At 42.2% G+C, this 17,318-nt stretch overlaps 1 long non-coding RNA gene across 1 annotated transcript; it reads left to right on the forward strand.

The window, feature by feature from the left end:
- The first annotated feature begins 1,370 nt into the window (after window positions 1-1,370).
- Window positions 1,371-17,318, forward strand: LOC128153062 (uncharacterized). Its single transcript, XR_008238838.1, has 3 exons — window positions 1,371-1,748; window positions 5,448-5,534; window positions 16,646-17,318. It is a non-coding gene; the product is annotated as an uncharacterized LOC128153062 (long non-coding RNA).

The raw sequence follows: 17,318 nt of genomic DNA on the forward strand, positions 1-17,318 counted from the left end.
GTATCCTTTAGCTGAGTCTAACAGGAATGAGTTTTAGCCCCTTAAGAAAGCCCGTTGTTTGGAAGTGGGGGGGAGTGCATCCACACCCAGGAAAAAAGGATAACCTATTGTATTCAGAGCAAGAAAAGGAACACAGGTGTGAGAGCTGCCCCCCGCCCCATTTCCCCAATTTCTTCACCCAGGAAAAGACATGCAAGTTCTCCTTCTGCTATCTAAAGCAAGGAGCTCTGCGCAGGAGGAGGACCCGGCTGCCCAGGTGCCAAGGAGGGCAGGCAGGCCAAGGCCCCGCAGGGTCCCGGGGGGGTCGGCAGGTACCAGCGGTCCCTTCCACAGTCCCGCAGCCGGCTGCAAGCGGCAAGAGCCAGAGTTCAGCGGCCGCCCCTGCCACCGCACCGAGCACAGCGGCAGGCAGAGGGCAGCAAAGGGAGGGTTTTTACTTTTTTTCTTTCCTTTTTTTTTTTTTTTTTTTTTTTTGTTCTCAGCCCTTTGCAGTTGGAGCTTTCCAGCCCGATTGTGCTAAATGCTTATGTACCAGTGTTTCCATTTACAAACTCGGCCTCCCCTCCCCCCCCCCCCGGCGCTCAGCCGCTCTCGCATTAACTCGCCGCCGCTGCCGCCTGCCCTCTCCCACCGCCCTCCCGGCCCACGGGGGGCACGGAGGGGCGGAGAGCCACCGTGGGGCATCGTGCACGCAGAGAAACACGGGGGGGAAAGGGGGCAGTTTTGGAGGGTCGCTGCCCCCTGCCCCCCTCCCCAGCCAGGCTGCTTCTCCCCATGCCTCCTCCCTGCCAAGGCCGGGATGAAGGGCTCTTCGTCCCCCGGCCACCCCGTCACGTTCTCCCGCTCCCCACTCCCTCTCTTTCGGGGGTACTGAGGGACGCTCCCCGGGTTATGAAGGGGGAAAAGGGGTGCCCGCCCCCCAAGCCTGCACGGCTGTTACGAGGGAGTTTATCCCTCACTTCTCTCTGCTCCATCTGCACAGGAAGAAGAAGGGGGGGATCGGTTTGAGGGGTGTTAGCGGCCGCGGGGGCTGTCCGGGCTGCCTGTGCGCGTCCCCGGTGCGGCGGAGGGGAGGGGGCTGTGCTGTGCCGTGTCCCCCCCCCCCCCCCCCCCCCCTCTCCCCGCCCGTTCCCGGCCTGGGACTCTTTCTCTCCCGCTCCCCCCCCCCCCGCTCCTAAGCGGGAGTTTCCAGGAAGCGCTGAGAAGAGCCGCAGCACCGCGCAGCCTCTCGCACAGCGAGCTCCTTCCGCCGAGACCGTGGCAGGAACGCCAAGTAGTCCCAACCGCCTCTCCTCCTTCACCCGGAAAAAAGCTCCGTCCCGCTCTCCCCGTAGCGGGATACCGTTACAGAAACGGGGAGAAAAGTCTTCCTCTTCCCCACCCTCACCCCGCGGCCTTGGCCGGGATAAGTCGGGAGGAAGCGGGGAGGGGGAGGGGAGGTGAAAAAGTGCCGGCTCCGGCGGAGGGGTCCGGAGTCGCGGAGGAGTGAGGAGGCACGGGGAGCTCTGCGCGAGGGAGGGGGGTGAGCGGGAAAACGCGGCGCGGAGCCGGGAACAGCGCCCCCTCCCCCTCCCGTGGCGGGGGGGGGTCTCTGAGGGGGCGGCCGGCAGCCCGCCGCCTCACGGCTCCCCTCGCCGGGGCGAACGGCAAAGTTCCGGGAAACTTTCCCCGGGTTTAGGGTGAGGGTCTGGGGTCGTGCTTAAATACCCCCCACCACCACCACCCTCGACGCGGTGTCTTCCTGGCAGGTGAGCGCCCTGGGAGCAGTTTCCAGACGGGCCCCGGGGCCGCCCCTTTCCCTTCGCCTCCCCACCCGTGTTCGGTTTTCCACCCCCTTTCTGAAGGGCCCGCGTTTCTGTCGGCACACCTGGGCTCTCCCTCCGGCCCTCACCATCAGCCGGGGAGGCCGCTCTTCCTGCGCCCTACAGATAAGGAGCTGGGCTCACCCCACCCCGCCGATGGCCACCGCCACCCCACGGGCAACTTAGTGGCTCATTTTTCTGGATAAGCAGACCTCTGAGTGGCCGAAACGCACCGCCACGTTTAGGGAAGTTTACCCCAGGTCGCCCCCTCCCCCCCCATGTTTGACTTTCTACAGGACCCCACAAACCCTGAAGCTGCCCCTAGACGAGAGCTTCACATCCTCCCGTTAACCCTGCAGGGAGAGCAGGGCACGAAACTGTGATCTAAGGCCTTAAACCCCCCCCCCCCATCCCCTCCCCCTATCCCGGTTACACAGGCTTCGTGTCCTCCTATTAACCCTGTGGAGAGAGGACAAAAGCTAAACTATGATCCTGCTCTGCTTCCCCCATCCCATTCCCAGCTACATGAGCTTCACATCCTCCTGTTAACGCTGAAAGGAGAGGAGAACAAGAGCTGCTGATGATTGTAAGGCCTTGCTCTGCTTCTCCCCACCCCCTCTGGCAGCCCCATCCCCCACTGCAGCTCCCATAGACTTGTATCCCTCCCATTAACGCTGAAAGGGGAGGACAGGAGCTCTGATGGGTTTTTCTCAGGCTTACTCTGTTTTCTCCCCCCCCCCAACCAATACCAGCTCCACAGCCCTGCAGAAGTGCAAAGCATGCATCTGGCTCTGCTAGCAGATCGACTGAATGCCCCCTTTCCTCTGAGCTCCACAGCCCTGCGAGGGAAAAAAAACTGATTCCCCTCGTTTTGCTTATTCATTATATGGGGCTGGTAGTGTGCTTTTTAAAACGCGTGATCTCTTGTTTTAGAAGCATCTGTGCTTTAAGAATAAGGTTTTGTCTTCCCTCATCTTGAATGTAGCTCTTCATAATAATCTCTTGAAGTGCTTCATTTTTGTCCTTAAAGTTCTATTTTATTACCTCTCCTGGATCAGTGAAGGTCGGTTTAACCCTTTATATATGAAAATCAGCAGTCACTGTAGAAAAAAGGTTGCCCTTTTCTTTACTAATTCATGGTTATAATAATATTTTATTGAGTGAGGGTTTTTTTCCAGACCAGTCCTGATGCACGCTGAAAGAATTGTGTGCTTCAGCACTGATTAAAGTCATGTATGAGTTAATGAGAAGCTTGCAGAGTATGTGAAGCAAGAGAAAATCTTTAACCAGCTCTGCTGTTCCTTCTACATACCACAAACTTGGAAGCTGTAACCAGAAGGTGGATTGAATATGTGTGACATGCTGCAGTAGGAGACTCTTGTAATTGCATCACAGGTGGATGCTCACTCAATTAATGTATTATAATTTTCAAAATTCCTTAAAGTTGGGTGGGTTTTATTTTTTTTTTAAGTGTTTTGAGACTTCATATTTAAAAGTACGTTGAAAACCTTGGATAAAAGATGCTACAAGCCTACAAAGTATTATTTTCTGGATTGTTTTTTTATTTTAAACAATCGCCCTGGGTTTTTTCCTATGCTAACTGCTTCCCGTATTAATAGATTGATAACACATAAGAGACTCTTAGGTGCTGGAGGAACGTTAGTGGTGGTGTCAACATTTTAGTTGTGGGACTTCTAATTTAAGAAACGTATTGTCATAAGGAATAAGATCAAGGCTGAATCCTGCTTGCATTTAGGTCCAAATATAAAATACACTTTGGAAGGAGTCCCCAGTGAACACTGAGAGTAATTAAGTAAAAATAAAACCTTCCACTTCAGTCCCCCCTCCCCCTTTTAACATAGACACATAACAGTGCAACACTGTTTTCATTCCACCATTTTCATTATGTGTCCTGATATTTCTTAATTTTGTTTTGCATCTTAAATCCTCAAGTGACTTATAACTTCTGTGATTTTGGGGTATTTCTAGACTATACTTTTAAATAAGTCATCTCACTGTGTCCCAAAAGGAGCTATTGAGCAGTCATTCTCGTAAAAAGGACTGAACTTCTTACAGCTTTGCCTTTCTAAACACCTTTTTTTTTTTTCTGTAATTTTCATACTTAATTGTTGGATTCCTTTTTCCTTACATTAAGTAAATATTTATTAGTACCAGTTGGATTTTTTTTTTCATCTTTTTAAAAGAACAGAGCCTTGTCACTGAGACAATCACTTCATACTGTATTGAGGAGATGACGTAAAAAGTGAGGGCAAGTTGTCTTGTGCTGGGAACGTCAATGCCATTTTTGGAAAACAATACTATAGGAAATGGAAAGAAATATACGTTTTATGCTGGTGGGAACTTGTAATGAGGCTAAGAGAGGATTTGATGTCTCAGAAAAGCAATCATTACAAGGGAAAAAGCAGGACTTTATCATCCATTTGTAGAAGTTCTCTGGCTGAATATCCTTTTGGGGAACTGAAATTTGGCTCAAGTCTGTTTATGAACATCTGTTGAATGGAATTTTAAAAAGGCACAGATTATAATCTTAGTTTCTGTCGACTGTTTAAGATGATAAAATACAAACAAATGTATCTGCAAATACTGGGGTTTTTTTTCAAATAATGAGCTGCATGAATGTTCTGTAGTCTATACTACTGATTACCTGGTTGTATAAGTGTTTTCCATATATTTTTCTCTTTAGCGTATAAAATATAGCCTCTACCCCTTTCTGTACTTGTTTAATTCCATTTGAATACTTTCCTAGTAAGCTTTCAAGTTTTATTTTTTTTGTAACATGAGACTCTTGGATTTTGGTGTTTCTGACATTTTTTGCACAAAGAATACAGTGATATATTTGAGGGAAAATTTTGAGAACTGTTGGGTATTCCCAGAACTGTGGCCGTTTGCTTAGATTCACATCCTGCCCACCTGTCTTCTGCTAGGTTTCTGTAAATGCAATCACTTTGTGTCCACTCTCTCTGGATAGTACTACTTCAGCATCTATTTCTGCAGTGTTTGTGACCTCCTGTTATTCAGGGAGGTCTTCACTGTAATTTTCCCTCCTATTATTTTGCTTCTTTTGCAGCCTGATGTTTTTGCTGTTGTTTTATATTCCAAGCAAGCATCCTGTGAATGCTTCAGCTCAGAATTTAGGTCATCCCTGATGGAAGAAGGAAGACCTAAAAAGTAAAAATAAGATTTCAATGTGCCTTTAAAAGTGACAACTCTTTTGGAAAAAAATGTACAAACTCATCTGTATTTTGTGGCTGTATAGACTGGGGGGAATGGAGGGTGCCTTTTTTGATTGTAGAATGAAAGCTAAGTAGCTTCATGTGAGTGTGGTTTCTTTCCCATGTGCTTTCCTGGTCTTTTTCATTTTCACACCTGCTTTGAGCTTTAATCACTCAAATTATTCATAGACTTGCCCTGGAAAAAGAAGAGAGTGACCTCTTCCCATCTGGAGTAGATGGATTTACCATCAATAATTGTAAATGGACTTGGATGACTTAATAATGGTTTTTATACTTAAAATTTTTAATTCTGTGATTTCATTGCATTTTAAGAATTCTACACATGGTCTTTTCTCAACTGGTAAGTTGAAGTTATACCATAGAGACTTATTTCTTGCAAATTACCTCTTAGCATTGGGCTGCCATCTACAAAGTGCTGATGATCCCCCATGAACTGCTGAGTCATCAAAGAACATATGTCTTTCACAGGACCAGGCCCGTAAGTTGCAGTCATCTTTTTTCTGTAATTATATACAATGTCTTTCATGACAAAGAACCTCAAGACAATTTATGAAATCAACAGCCACAAAAGTATTGCAGTGCCTGTTGGGGATTATGTATTCACACTGATTACAATTTAGCAGTCCCTCAGCCAGAGGGTATCTAAGGGGACGTAGAGCCAACTGCTTCTCAATTCGTGTGTGTTGCTATAAGCAGCAAGCTGGAATTGATAGATATCTGTTGCTGCTGCCACCACAACTCTTGCTTTTCTGTTACTTTAGCGCTTAATTTAAATTATTGAGAAACTCGTGAACCTGTTTTGTTTGTTTTCTGCTCTTCCTAGCAGCTATCTGCAGTTTTATATGTATTAAATGTGCTAAGCTTCATCTGGCCTAGATGTATAATAAATACCTTAGTAAATGCAGTTAAGTCCAGTTTCCTCTATTAACTCAGAAGAGATTTGTTTCTTATCTGAATTGTTCCTCCATTCAGAAGGAGAGAAGCCTTGCATAGCCAGAGTTCACCTCATAAATCACCTAGACAAATTGAACTTGGGGCAGAAGAAGATACAAAATGAGAATAGTTGAGATTTAGACTCAGTGACCTTTGTGGTGTTCTGCTATGGAAATGTGCTTGGCATGAGACAGAGGGAGAGAGCCACCTGTCACCAAATGCATCTTCGTAATGGAGGGAGCACCACAAGGGTGACTTCCATGGGCTCAGCAATCACGCAGTGTGTTTAGATAGTTGTCCCATATTTCTTTAATGTTGTCTTTTGCATACAGTGCTGCCATTTTCTCTCTGTTACACTTTTTTGGACGCTCAGAATGCAATGAAATTTTTCAGTAGCTGCAGACAGGTTGTTGTGCAGTTTAGTGTCTTCTCAGTGTGTTCTCTTGGTTCACAGAACAAGGTATGTTACTTCCTGACACTGATGTGGTATTCTCCACAGCTGCATGGAAGGGCCACTTCAGAAATCAGCAGCTCTTCAGCTTCCCAGGTTTTATTAACTGAGTTTATTTGGTGATTAGTAAACAGACATGTTAAGAAAATCTGTGGCCCAGCCTTTCCTCTTTGCAATTCCCGAGACTTGTCAACCAAACTCTGCACCCTTGCCATCTACATTTCAGTATCCCTGTCATCTTACTGCAGTTTCTGGCTTTTCTGTTGGAGATGGAGACATGTAAAGACATCTTTAAGATGGCAATATTTTTGGTGGAAACAAAGAAGGAAAATGCTCTTCAACTTCTGAATGTAGGTGCTAGGTGCTCTTGTAACACCAGGTCACTGGTTTCTCCTTCCCCCTGCCTCCCATGTTTGGTGGAATATTCATTGGGATTAATTCTAACAACTTGATAAATTAGTGATGTATTTCACAGGCCTATCACTGGCTAGAACAAATCCCACAGGAAAAGAGGGAGCAACTGCTTTTTTCCCTAATTTCTAACAACTATTTGAAATATAAATGTTTAGAATAGTTACTGTTTTCCAGCTATTCCTTCAACTGAATTGCAGTTGTCAACTAAGTCCCACTTCTCAAGTGTGCCTCCCTTCACCTTTAAATATCCTCTACATGAAAGTAGTATTTGGTGACTTCCATTTAACAGTATTGGTCTGTTACTGATAACTTTTTAATCAAAAGGTTAGAAAGACCTTCTTGGTCTTCACCCAGACTCTGCTACGATATGCAGATATGTCATCATCTACTTGCTAATTTATCGGGCTATATCATAGAAGACAGAGCTACCAGACGGCAATCTGTGCAGCCGCAATAATTCATATGACTTGGAGTGGAGGTTCTGTACCAAATGATGCTAATGCGCAGACTACATCTCTTCCTAACCCCATAGTAATGCTGTGGCTGTTTCTGATGATTAGAACTCTTCTGATTAGTTACCAAGCTGCTCTTTGTTTGGTCTTCTGCCTAATTTAAACAATTCATCTTGTCTTTATTCAATACAAGGTTATTTTCCACTATTAGCTTTTTCACAATGTCTTCATTACTTATTGATTACAATTCTGAAATAGTTGGGGGTTGAGGGGGTTCTTTTTATTCAAAGAGTGTTTGATGAATATATTTGTTGGCACGTGCAAACTCTGTCCTTGTTTCCTCCACTCCTTCCATGTTTACTTTAAGGACCCTTCACAACAATCTTGACTCCCCTAGTTATGATGGGTCTTTCCTTCTACTAGATTAGAGCTTCCTGTTTGTGTTTTGTCATTTCTGAGTAAGGAAAGTCTGATATCTTTCAGCTCAGTTGCTGCTGCTTCTCCTCAGCTCAGCTCTCCCAGGGGTCTTGCACGTGCTTTCAGTTCTGCCTTACGTTTTTGATTTCGTGAGGTTCCCTACTATTTACATATCTTCACATATATCCTCTTCATGCCATCTGCTACCTTATGTTTTGCTCATCTCTGAAATTTAGTAACCATATTTCATGCAACGTTATTCTACATTATTTTCTTAAAATTTAATTAAAAGGTTCTGAAAGAACAAAGCAAATTAGAATTCACCCTTTCTGTGTAGACACCTTAACTGATGAGGGAACAACTCAATAAAAACCTTTAAGTGTCTTGAAACAAATGAATTTATAACCAAAATTTTGTACGTTATTTATCCAAAAGGTATATCGTCAAATCAGCTAGGAGAGTTTTATTACTGACAGAAGTTCAGGTTATTATTAAAGAATGCTGTCTTCTCTATAAACTCTTTTTCTTTGGAATTCAGCCATTCTTCTAAGTAGTATTTACTTTCGAGTAAGTGTGTGGCTGTGCCTTGTTAGATAAAAGCTGCAGTACTAAAACTGTTTTACTGAACTTAGCTCCTGACTTACCTTCTGAGGCCATGTCTACAAAGGGATGATACATCAATCTAGTTTGTTTGATCTAATTACAGCTATTTAACTATATTGAGCACAAGTACACTCACCCCGCTTTGTTATGCTGATTTAAGGTATTTTCACTCTTGATTGGGTGCACGGTTCTTTCTTGTATTAATTTACCTCTCAAAATATTCTGGGCAGTTATCCCATGGAGTGGAGTTCTGCTACTCAGCAATATGTTTTTTTTCACAGTGTGCTGACAGGGAATTCTCAGGAATTTGGGAATTCTGTGGGTCAACCTGACAAATCACTCTTCCTTTTCTCCTGGCATCCATTGATTTTTGCCTATGCAACTTCTTTTTCAAAATGCTGCAAGGTTGCACGAAGAAGAAACTGGTAAATCCATTACAATGCATATTCCTGTGAGGTTGCACAGGTGGAAAGACTTAGTTCTGCAGCTTCATAATCAACCTGCTACTTCTGTACAGGATTTATCTGGAGCAGTTTACTCAATGGTGTACTGTTTCTGGGTGTAGTCAGCTAGCAGTGACTGATACACAGGGTACTGGTGCAGAACCGGGATGGCCAGGAGCAGTGGCCACACATCAGGATGACAAAATTGCATTCCTAGAAACCTGGGCAGATCTCAGCTGTAGAGGCAGAATACAAAACAAAGACTTTCCTTCACATGCAGAAACCCATTGCCATCTGTGGAAGAGCATAATTTCTGATTACTTCCAACTGAAAACTAGCCAGTTTTATGTCAGGGATATTGTCATGGGATTTTTTTTTTATGTATATATCTGGAGAAGTTGCTGATCCTTCTGTGTCATAAAGCTTGGCAATGCATAAGAAATTACCTGGAGTTTTTCCTGGGTACAGTCTGTGAATCAAATAAGAGTTATGGGGGTTCAAGGAGTAAACATGGTCTGTCGAGCCAGGAGAAAGAATTTATGAACACAAAGAACAACTTCTTAATGGTTGTACACGGCCTTGCTCATCAATGTAGGTGATTTACCATTGAATGGATGTAGAATGGTATTACGAAACTTCTCCAGAACAAACTCATTAGAAACTTGAGCTTGCCCTGATTTGTACAACATCTGTAAGAGGCAGGGAAAGATGCTGAAAAGTGGGTAGAAGCAAGGAATGGAAAGACGCTTTCAATGTTATGGACGTCCAGTGAAAAAGCCTCTGCAAAATAGCCATTTTGTAAGGAAAAACTGCACTGTGATTTTATGAACAAGAGGTAACAGAGCAAATTAATCAAAGAAATAGTGTTTGACCTTATTAACAATTACTGTAGGTGATGTCATGCTACTGTGGGCTGAGGTGGAGCTCAGTGAAGATCGTCAACAAAAGTGTATCAAAGTAGTTTGACTTAGAAAAATAAAATTAACAAACATTTAATCTGAAATGCCTTGTAAACTTTAAACTCAGAGTGCATATATATATTTGCATAAGTGATGCACTTAATGCACTCCCTCATCTCTTCTGGAGCTGGCAGTTGCAAAAAAGTCCTCCAAGTAACTTCCTGAAATAGTAGCCTGAGACAGTGACCCAGAATGGTGTGTTCTTCATCTAAAAGTCCAATTTTTTAATTGAAATATTCCTTTCTCACCAGAATTTTTCTTCCTGTATTGCTATAATAATAAGTATAGCTGTCATAGAGACATCAGGAGGTCCTTAGATCCCGTCCTGACTCTGAGACAAGAGAGAGGTGCTTATCTGTATCGCATACAGATGTTTGTATATCCTGTCCTTAAAAAAAATCTGAAATGCAGGGCATTCCGCAACTTCCCATGCTAGTGTTTTCATTGTTTAAATGTCACTTTTGTTACTTTACCAGATCTTACTCTGAATTAAGTCTATTACCTATTCTACTTTCAGTGGACATGAATGTTTGATTGCTGACCTTTACTGTAACAAAATGGACTATTGGTATTTTGTCCCCTCTCAATTCTCACATGACGTCTCTCCTTTTTCTTTTTTTTTTTTTTTCTTTTTATTAAGCAAATCCCATATTTCTATTTGTTCTTGGGAGTTAGATTTTCTCAGCCTCCCAGCATTCTTGTTGCTCTCTTTGTGCTCTTTCCAGTTGGTTTATATCTGGTTTTATGTTTTTTATGTGGTACCTGAAAATGGATTCAATATTCCAGCTGAGATTTCACCAACACTGGGTTGAGCAAGATAATTGTCATGGGTGTCCTACGTAAAGCAGCCTTATTAAATATTTCTGTGATGTATTATCTTTATTGCTTTGACTCAAATTCAGTTTGTGATCCATTATAACCACTGGCTTCTTTAGTGCAGTACTGCTGCCCAGACAGTTACTCGCCTCCTTGTGCATGTTCATGTCTTGATCCTTGGCTACAGAAAAAACTCTGCTGAAAATGCCGTGCCTGAAGACAAGGGGGAGAAAAAGAACTGGTTTTCCAAATGCACTATTCTTGTGAACTCCAAGTGGGTCAGCCTGACAATGGAAGCGGAATTGTGAGATAATGTTAATTTTCAATATTGGATGGAAATTATAATATGTTTTGTCTTATTATTACTCAGAAAGCATTAATTTCATAAAAAGTCCTAATATGAGCTGGAATAGGAATGTTTGCTTGCAAATGCAAAATAACATGAGTCTTAGATTATAATATTCTTGCTAAACTTTTTCACTCTCCTCCTATTCACAAAATGAGCAGAATAACTTTGTTAATGTCCCTTTTAAAAAGTAATAGACATAGTTGCTAGTGTTGAGATGAACCAAAGTTAAATCTGAAAAGCATTTGAAGAAAGAAGAAAACAACAACAGAAAAGTTATGGGATTCTGGTTTTGTCCAAAATGTTGATGACATGAAGATACAACTTATGGATGTGAGGTGTCCTCTTGGTCTTTCATGCAGTTATCTGGTCAGAACACTGAAAAAAGAAAAAGAAAAAGAAAAAAAAAACCGAAGAAGGAAAAAAAACCCCAAAACTGAAGACGCTTTTCAGCTCCATGCCCCTGCCTATTATTGTTTATAGAAACATGAAGAGGTGGCAGGTGCAAGGAAGGAATCTTTGACAGCATGGAACACCATGCATTTGAAATCATGAAAAAAATCTCCAGTGGTCAAACAGTTAACAATAGAAGATCCCAAGAAGGGCAGCTATGGTTGGTTTGCTAAGGAAAAGTATTGCTAAAGCAGGTAGGTTTTGTCTGGAGAGATTAAGAGACCTTAGATGGAAAGAAATAGGTGATACATATTCCTGGTGATGTTATTTATGATGGAAATGAAAAGCTGTTATCAAAAACTAGAAATGCAATGTGAGCCTTTTATGGTCTTCTGGGGAGGTGCCATACTCTCTGGCTTTTTGGAAAGCTTTACCCTTAGAAAAGCTGCTTCTTTCAACAGTTCTCTGCAGAACTAGAGGACCGTTGCACTGCTGAGGTGACAGTGTGTAGCCTTGACTACAGCAAGGATCACTGCTTAGTTCTCCAAGCACTGTCTGACACAGAGAATTTGCTGAGCTTGTGCGTACTCCAGGGCTGGGTCAGCCTACATATTATTCACTCTATTTCATGCTTCTTTACGCTCTTGTGACCCGGATGAATTTAACAGGGAACTGAGCAGTGTGTTCAGTTTTCCTGTGTACAGTTCTTACGCTTTTGCCCATCTTAATCCAGTTCCTCACACCGTGATGCGGTCTCTTAATTATAAATCAAATCATATAACCTGCCTTCTCAAACCCTGTCTCATTCAATGAATGTTTTTTTTCAGATTTTCCTTTTATCCTTGTTATTTGATGTTTGCTTACATATTTTATTTATTGCATATAATTCAAGTGCTGCAGTAAATACAGAATTACTAATTGTAATGGATTTTCGTGATGATTTTCATTTTCACTATAGTATCCAAATACTTTTTCACCACCATAAATGTATCTTCACGATATTGCAAAGAGATTTTCCTTTCATTTCACTGATGCAAAGCGGGGAAATTAATGGCAAAGCTATCAAAGTTCTCCACTGTATCTGTATGTTCCACAGTGACAATAAACAAATTTTGAACTTGCCCCCAGTAAACTAATTGTATCTTCTTTATTGATCATCCACCAGGTTGCAGGTGAGCTTTCAAAGGGGGCTGCTTGTACTGGTTAACGCCTCTGTTTGGACTTTCCTAACGTTGGGCTTGAGGAGCCTCCCTTAGCTGTCTTATGCCAGGCTTTTGAGGCAACCACACCTCATTTTGACCATAAGGACATCAAGCCCCAGCATAAAAACAGTTAGTCCTTTTCAGCCTGGTAGCCTCACTAGAAGGATTTTTTTAAATCTAATTTTGTAATAATAAGACATTCTAATCTAGCTATCATCTTAAATGTACTTAGGCCTTTATATATATTTGGTGCCAACATAACCCTTTAGTTTAAATACCTGTGTACAAGCCATAATCTATGTATACAAACTAACCCTATCCCATATCAGCCTTTCTTTTGTTGGAGTTAGCTGAAATAAAACTTCAGTCTTTTCTCATGATAGATTCTTTGCTCTTATAACCATCTTAGGAAGCCTTTTCTATGACTATTCTAGTTTTCTTGTATCATTCTTGAATATAAACCGTACCCAGAATTCTGCAAGAGAGCTGTTGCCATAACATCTGGATGTGCCTTACCTGGTCTTTAGATCACATTTGTCATCTTCATTTTTGTGATGTTTAGTCATTTCTGTGACTAAATAATGCTTCTGAGTCTTCATCCTTCTCTATTAACTGTGATGAATTCCCAGTTTACAAGAATTTTGGCTGTTAGTCCCTGTGTGAACAGCCTTGTGATTTGCATTAATCTTATTACTGCATTCCACCAGTCCATTCCTCAGGATTCCTGTGCTGTTCCAGAACCTCATCCAGTTCTTCATTTAGGATATTCCAGTTTTCTGTATTGATGCTTTTTGATTTTGTCAGTAACTAGCTATATTAACACTTTTTTTTCAATTCCTTGTGCTCATGTCGCTTAAAAGCAATAAGTAGCACCAGTTCTGAGACCAGTGCTGGAAGAGCTTTTAAAGCACTCGCTCTAGCCCAAAAGTTCCCATTTCAGCACAATTCAGCATGGGTTTTTTAGCCATTTTTTACCCACAAAACTTTTCTTGCACTAATCTTCATATTTTCCAGTTTAACTTGTATTTTTGCATGTGGCACCAGATCAAATGCTTTACTGAATTTAAGGTGGGTGAGATGAACTGTGTTTTCCTTTACCAAGAAAAATCTGCTTTCTTATCAAAGAAAGACATCAGATTTGTCTGGCATGATTGCCTTTATTAAACCTATGTTGCATCTTATCTGTTTATTTTCCTCTACATCTCTTCCCCCTCCAGGGGAAAAAGAACTTAAGTTTTACATCTCACTGAGGCCAGGCTAATTAGTCTCTAGTTGTCTGGACATTACTTTCCAAGTCTTTGGCTTGATTTTGTTGTTGTTTTTTTTCTTTCTTCCCATAGTAGAATGTCAGTTTTAGATTATTTTTGTACCTCTAGAGGTGGTAGAAAAATATGTACTCATTTGCATCACAACTCAACTGTAGTGCTTCATGTTTTGGTGTTTGGTGGTTTTTCTCTTTTTTTGGTGGTGTTTTATTTGTTTGGTTGGTTGGGTTTTTTTAAGAAAGATGCTGTGTCATGGCTATTGATACAGGAAAAGTAATGAATTTTGAAGTATTGCAAAGTCCTTTAAAAAAAAAATAACGAGAAGATTCTTAAATGATGATAGCTGAATCCAGGACTCCATTATCCTGTGTAACTGTTCATAACTACCAGTGGATCATCACAGCCCGTGGCAACACAGATCACTGACATTCAGAAGTTATGTTCCTCGTGCTGCTTCAGCATTATTTACTGCTATCATCCCTGTGTTTAAACAGAGAGTGTAGTGTGCTGGCTACTCTACACCTATGTATAAGGTAGTCTTTAAGAACATACAGTCTAAGAATAGACAAAGTAAAAGAATACAATAGGAAGGTAGTGAATCTGGAGGGTCAGGATTACATAGGGAAGGCTGCAGTGCTCTCAGTGGTTATATGAACCCATGCCACTGGAAAACATTAACTATGTTTCTTCAAGGTAGGAAAACCCACTATTTTTAAATACTTTGTTTCATAATGTATGTAGTTACACTCCTTACCAATACATAGAATGAATATGAATCTTTCTGAGCACATTTTGCTCAGGTACCTAATTATAAACATTGGAATGTAAGCAACAACCATTAAATGTTTGAATTTTGGGTTTGTTGTTGTTGTTGTTTGTTTTTTTTGCCAGATATACTCAATTTTTTTATAAATATTTGAAAACTATGTCTTTTTTATGATTCTTCAGTCTGTCTGGAGCTCAGGGTTCTGTTTTACAGAGAAAGTGAACATTTCTGACCAATGCCTTTGTTTTACTGAATGTGCATGTGATAGTATCAGCCTTTATAAAGAAGTAATATAACTAAGGTTTGATTGTGGGCCTCTTTAAAGGCATAGATAACTGTTAGATAAAAATGACCTTGTTTCACAGTTCCAGTACTGAATTCTAAAAGTTCCAGCAAAGCTGGTCTGAATGTCCTTAAATTTTTGTTCCTAATGCAAGTAATTTTCACTGAGGTACATACTTGTGAAGTTAAGAATCTTACTTTTAGGCCATGTACATTTGAGCAAGATTAGAGGATGGAGGCCTTAAAAGCAGAAAATCAGTCACATCCCTGCATGCAGACTTCTGTGCGTGTGTAAAGTCCTAAAGCTCCCCATGTGGGTTAGATTACAGAATTAAGAGTTTGAAATACACATTTATGGGTGACTGTTGAAAGGTAGAATTTCTGTCTGGCCCTTTCATGATCAAATGTTTCAAAGCTGGTCAACACCTTGTTTATGTGGAATATTGCAATTGTTTTGTTTTATTAAATTTTCTATCAGTTATTTGTGCCTGCCTTTGTACAGCTGAAATAAAGGGACATTACTAAGTGTTCTCCCCATAGCATGAATATTTAACAGTTTGTGTTTTCTTTCTCTGTATTGTGTGTGTGCCTATATAATATCAACAAAATATCTTAAAATCAGTTTTTGCAAGAGATTTTCAAAGGACATCATATGATTGAGTCACAGTGCTGAGTAAACTCAGCTCTTGTAGAATTTCACCTGAAATACTAGAATGAATTTGCCAAATGGTGGTATTTTACAAATAAGCATGGATTCAGCTAACTTCCCCTAGAGATTTTATTTCAGTTTGATCTGAGTTCCCAGTACTGGTGAACGCACGTCTTTTAGAAATCAAAAAATCTTTAGCCCATTTCAAAAGAAGATTTTCTTTGTTTTCTCAGATGTACAGATACTCATTTTCTTGAACTAGGAGCTGGTATGAGTATTCTGGGCGGATCCTGCAAAGTGCTGAGTACATGGTTAACTTTAAGGGAGTATATGCTTAAAATCACCGGGACTGCTGATGTTTAAAATTACGCATATACTTAAGTACTCTGGTGGCCTGAGGCCAGTGGCTTTTGCATCTTCTAGGACTGAGCCCTAAGGAGACTACAGTGAGCAGTTGCAGCTGAATTTTCCCATTTTAAGTATAAGGTTTAAAGCACAAATTCTGACAGCTGTTTAATTAAAAATACTTATTTTAAATGCGAGGAATGCAATATGCAGAGTCGGTACGCCTGGTTTCTTTCCGTCTCTCCTGGCATCCGAGCTCTCACTCCTCTACAGCGTTAGTGCAGGGCTTGCAGTTTTCAGTGGTGCTCCGTTCCTGCCTTATCCTCTTCCATCTTTTCCATCTGCTTCATTCTGTTTGGAAAATGGCAATGTAGAATGTGTTTGGTGTAACCTTAATCCTGACCAGCATCTGGGCTCCGTTTAAAAAAAAAAAAAAAAAAAAAAAGCATCTACTGCAGGCAAGGGTTCTGTATGTGTTTCCCTGCTTTAGTAAAACAAAGTTGCGGGGGGGGACACACCAACCAAAAATAAGCATAGCAAAATAATATTTAATTGACATGTTGATGAATATGTAGGTTTTAATATGTTTTCCTGCATACATTGGCAAACCGTGGTGTTTGTACTTTTCACCTCACCTCTATCCTGGTGGGTGTCATGTCCGAGGTAAACCGGATTTGCACCATTTTAGAAAAGGAGAGAAAAAGGGGTGTGTGTGTGGTGTGTGTCTTCAAATCTCTTTCAACAGCCACGCTGTTAATTACTCACAAATACGTAAAAGTTAATGCCACCATAAAAATGTGAACTGAAATTCCTGCGTGATGCCTTATGACATTTCCTTATTAAACTTTTACAGGCCTTTTAGAGGTCCCCGATGGCGAGGCGATTTTATGAAATACTCCAGAAGAAAGTCACGAAGGTGAAATTGCGGCGACCCAGCCGTGACTGCGGATGGTCCCCCCGTCCCCCCCACCCCGGCCATCCCGCCCCTCTTCCACGACCCCGGACCGAAGCCGCCGATAAGGTCGGTGAAGCCCGGTGGCGGGGGGCTCGCACCCCGGGCCGGGCCGGGCCGGGCCGGCAGCCGTTCGTCGGGGGCTCCTCCGGTCAGCCCCCGCCGGTCCTGGGATATTTTCAGAGCTCAGCCTGTCGGGCAACCGGGCGCCTTTGAAAATCTGGCGCTAGATGTCTTCGGCACCTGGAGATCGCGCACATGACTCCGTAATTGTGCACCCTGCGGAGTAGCATTGTGTTTAGCCACACGTTAAAACAGCCGCTTCAGAGCGAGTTCCGATGGCTGGGGTGTGACTCCTCATTACAAAGCGCAGAATAACGCTTTTCAGCCAATTGCCCTTCCCTGGTGGGTGTCCCCCCCCCTTCCATTTTTGGTTGCTGTTTGATTTTTCCCGACCCCGAAGCCGGCGGTTCCGTGCCGCATCTGCCCTGCGCTCTCAGCTCAGGGCTGTTGAACTTCACTCCCCGAGCAGCCGCAGAGGTCGCTTCTGAGCAGCACGAAAAGGGTTGTTTTT

This window comes from Harpia harpyja, chromosome 16, assembly GCF_026419915.1.
Source record: "Harpia harpyja isolate bHarHar1 chromosome 16, bHarHar1 primary haplotype, whole genome shotgun sequence".
NCBI lineage: Eukaryota > Metazoa > Chordata > Aves > Accipitriformes > Accipitridae > Harpia > Harpia harpyja.